Source organism: Mytilus californianus, unplaced genomic scaffold (genome assembly GCF_021869535.1).
Source record: "Mytilus californianus isolate M0D057914Y unplaced genomic scaffold, xbMytCali1.0.p SCAF_10, whole genome shotgun sequence".
NCBI classification, from domain to species: Eukaryota; Metazoa; Mollusca; class Bivalvia; order Mytilida; family Mytilidae; genus Mytilus; species Mytilus californianus.
The window spans coordinates 27,917,225-27,922,284 of NW_026262582.1; positions in this window are offsets into that span (position 1 = coordinate 27,917,225).

The following is a 5,060-nucleotide window of genomic DNA, read 5'->3' on the forward strand; positions in this document are numbered from 1 at the left end:
CGTACAATGTAGTTTTATTGTTTCTCCTTCGGAAAAGTATATGTAGTGCACAATTTCATCGCCTTGAATGAGATTTAGGAATATTATAAACATCACAAGGTCAAGTATGTTGTTGAGTAGAGTAGTATGCTTTGTGTTAACAGTAAATGATGAACTATATCTACTCACTCAAAAAGATCTTTAAAAAAATGGTTTACATTTGACTACAATTCAATGCGAGTTACTTTAAGTTTAAAAAATAATTGTGTATATACTTTGTGGTGAATAGTGCAACGTTTCAGGAATTACCTACAAACTATTAAGCTGTTCGCTCTGTCGATTCGAGATTTGTAACAATAAGATTTTGTGAATATGTGTATATAATGTCCAACGCGCTAGACCTCTCGACCACCTAGGCTCTATAATAATAAAGCTTTCGGTGGCCGGGTGTTACCGTTCCTCGTCAGTTTTTATCTAGCGTCGCAACACACTACATGATATGGTAAGCATGAAGATGGAATTGTTACAGATCAGCTGAATTATCTATTGTAAAGGATCCTACAAGTTAATGTAAGATGCAGTCACAGAAATAATTATATTATAAGTACGTCTGAACCAGTGACGACTCTACAGCAGATTTAATCCATCGGATCACCAGCATTGATGGTGATACAAGGCTGAAAATACATTGTGTATATATAATTCGTCTAAACAATAGCCCAACAATGTTAGATCTGTAAATTTGCGGAAGCAAATTTTTTGTTCTTCCCTGGCCGGGATTCGATAGTATGTATTTTGAGGTGAATTGATTGTTTTGAACTCTGTATCTAAATATAAATCAGCATTGACATACAAGTTAAATACAGCTTAAGCTGGTGTTAGAGCCAATAAGAGATCGTCTTAAACCTGCTATGAGGTGCCAGTATTTTGCTCATTGTTGAAGGCCTGAACTCATGTTGACTTTAAGATGAAGAAGTACCATAAAAGCATTTTACCATAGCTTTGTTTACCCTGTATTGTTTTGGGGTTTGTCTCAAGAAGGTTTACTCCATACCCCTTCCAAAAAACGGTAATATTAACAGTAAATTTTATTCATAACTATTTATCTGTAACAAATGACTGTTTAAGTATTCAAACAATTTTGGTTTCAATGGCAGAAAACAGAAGTAAAAAAATAACAAAAATTTTCTAACAGAAACTACGGTATTTTTAAAGTCTCTTAAAATGTCCACAAAATTTAAATGATATCTACTATTTTCCCTTATTGTTTAATTGTAATAGTTAATATTGACGGTACAATTTGAAATTTTAAACTGGGACGCAATGGCATCATCTTCATTTGCTTTGAGGCACTTATTAACTGCTCAGAATTCTCTGTGGATTGACAATAGTCCATCAAAACATCATCAGGTAGCCCCAGAAAGTCAATTGTATCAGGATCATACGGTGCAGTTTCAACTGAAATAATATAAAAAAAATCAGTTTTTGTGTATGTACACAGTACATGTACCAATACTATTTGAGTTCAAATTATTCATAGTTGAACATAAATCTTTGCACAAATACATTGTAGTTCTTGACCATATCTACAGTGTTGAAAAAAACTTTGATAAGATGTATTTACATGTATTAAAATGTGTAATTAATTCACCTGAATGCCATTTTGTTCATGAACTCCATTACATGTTGGAGTGCGACTTTAAGGTAGATCTCATTGTTGAAGGCTGGGGGACGAACCTTTTGTCATTTATTTCATGTTGTTGACTCATCAGCATATATTTTGAATACTATTTCAATAGTACCTGAATACAACAACAAAAATGAGAACAAACCTCGTCTTTTACTATTTCCAACAGCCGAAACACTCTCTACTACTGGTATTGGCAGCGCATTCTTTTCAGACGTGAAGGTACGAACAGTCTTTTCCTGGGACAAACTAACTGTAATAAAAAGAATTCAGTTTGCTTTTGCACTATCTTGCATGTAAGGAGAACTATTTCTAGATTTTATACAGACTACATGTACAAAAGGAGTCATATGAAGATTTGTCTTATCTTGATACAGCCAGAACCCAAGTTTAGTGGCAAATATTAGAATACATTTATCGCGTAACATAATGGGTTTGAATTACAGTATATATTGTGTATAAAAGAATATTTTTAGCTTCAGAAGCATATCAAGAATATCAACACTGGTGAGACATCAATTGACGGAATGGTCGTATATGTGACATTTAAAAAATCTCGGTACTTTGTTATTTTACACAAAATACATGCCATATCCACTGATGAAAATGTTTATGCATATGATAAACAAAGTTTATTTATATGTTCATTTAGCAGTTTTTTTTTCACTTTTTGATGGGAATTTATTGTGCTTTATTTGATGTGAGTCAATGCAAGTGTGCAATATTTGATTTCATGGTACCAATGAAACAAATTCATACATGCATTCTCTTAGGTTACACTTTCTTTGCATTTATTTGATTTTTTTGGTTCAATTTGATAGTTTTACATGATTATACTTACTAGTTCCAATTCTACTTTCTATCTGTTGTAATGTTCAATAGGTACATTTACTTAATGCATCCGACATACTCTTTTTCTGTTTATCTGAAATGTATTATACAAAAATCTATGAAAACATGTTATATGAGTACAGAAAACGATAGGCAGTAAAATGAATTTACAAACATGTACAATAAAATATTAAGCATTTATAAGTACTAGTATACAATAGTCATTTCAAACAGTTTAATAACCTGATACCATTTTGAGATTTCACATTAAGATTTTGGATAAACTCAATTACAATAAATTGAAAACAGAAATATTTTTACAATATGGTCGTAATTTAATGTATATTATTAGTACATGTAGTAAATATCTATATTATTTTTGAAAAATTTACAATAATATATGAAGTTTCGAAAATTATAGAATTAAGGAGTATCTCCCTCGAGCAACGCTCTGCCCTAAGCTGATTTTTGTGTTACTGTTAGGCCCTTCAAGTTATTTGTTCTCTATCAGACATTTTACCTATTTTGGTTTACGGTCTTCCATGTTTAAATTTTATCTTTACTGATGAGACATAAATTGTCAAATTGGCCATTTGCAGAATTTAAATCAAATGCAATTGGACACTTTTGTGATACATATCTTTTTTACTGTACTAAATTTGAGCAATATTTAAACATTTGTGTAGCATTTACCTGAAGTATCATAACAATAGCTTGATAAATATGCCTCATTTCTGTGTCCACTGTTAGTCTTGAAGTGACGGGACTGGCAGCCACAATAGTCCAGCAAGGTTATGAATGTTGAGCAGTGGTTGGTGTATTCTCTAGATAGTTTTGCTGACTTCGACAAATTCTTCATAAAAACTTTCATTGTGATTTTCCTGAACCAAATATCATTTTGTTCACTGTATGAATTCTTGGGGTACAAGAATAATATGTTACTTGCATTATTGTGTTTCTTTAGATATTTAACAAAAGACTTTAAGGTAGATCTCATTAGACTCTATATGTGCCAGTAGCATACATCATTTCCCTTGTACCCTCCGTCTCATTTGTAGTACCTGGGTGGTTTTTGTTAGTTCTGTTGTTAGTTTACGGACATACATCTGCATTATTATCAGAGTCAACTTTAAATTCATCAACCTTCAATTGTGAAAGATTTTTTGACCCCTTCTGCAGAAATATAAGATTGTCTCGAATATAGTCTTATTAATGAGTCCTTGAGGAGTAGACGTGTTTAATAGTAATGGGTGCTCATATAGCATTTTCAAATCCTCGAGTGATATAGAGTCGTGGTGTGTGACAGTGCCTTTCCCCTCTTCTATCGTTTTCCTGAGTAAAGAAGTAAAATTGTCGTTCGCTCGTGAAATTCAGGGTCGGTTATTATGTCAAACTATCTGTCGTTCTCCTTCAGATATCTATTTATGCTCTGTCTTATGGCTAGAAGAGTGTTTTTCTTGTACAGTTCATGACTTTTATTTCGAATGTTGGCATAAAAATCTTGGAACAAATTTGCGATTACATCTTTTGTGGCGTCCAAAATGTCAATTTCCATACCTCTTTCAACGAGGAAATCTGACAAAACTTTAAGAGCAACATTTGTCTGTTGGCCAGTTTTCTTTGACTTGAAATTCTCTTTTCTAAACGTTGTAGGGTCGTTTTGACCAAACGGCAACATCTTGCCTGTTTCGTTTTTTGCAGACTACAGTATAGTCTTTAAGCGACTTTAAATAGTGGTTTATAACATCGTAATTTCAAGCGCACATATGATCAGGCTAATAAGTCGAACCCATTGTTGTCTGTCAAAGCAACTAAGCTCCGCCTTTGAACGTAAAATCGAACAATGATTGACGTGAAAATCAATAGTCTGTTGCATCAGCAATGCATACTTTTTTTGCATAGTGCAGTTAACGCTTTATAGTTCTTTTAAAAACTATGCAAAAATAGAGCAATTTTACTATAGAAGGACGTTCTTACAGGAAGTATAATAATAGCTCATTCAATTACCTCTAGACTAATCATTGAAATCCCGATAACTCTGAGAACTACGGCTAGTGTCGTCTGACTGAAAATGGCAACAAAATGAAGAAGCAATAGCTCCATAAAAATTATAGAGTTTGCGATGGATGCGTTAGTTGAAGACTATTTTCACTACGACGATTTATCTAATAGGGAGGCAGGAGAAATCTCGCGGATGTCAATGGTGAAGGAAATTTGGTGCTGGAAGACGTTGATCCAGTGTATTTCAAATTCCCAAATGAAATTCTGCAGGACATTGAAAATGCACAGAATGACGAGATCGACGAATCAGACAAGGAAAATAGCTAGAGTAGCAAGAGGTTTCGCTCTGTCACTGATGAAGACACTGACTCTTTTCTAGCTTATTGTGTGAACAAGAACACAAAAATAAAAAAAAAAGTGACTTGAAAGTCCTACTGGATTTTTTCATATCTGTTGGAGAAATACGTGATTTAGAGGAAATACCTGCCAAAGACTTGTATAGTCTGTTGTCAAGATTTTTTCTTGGAGTTCTGAAGAAAAATGGTGAGGAATATGAGCCTGA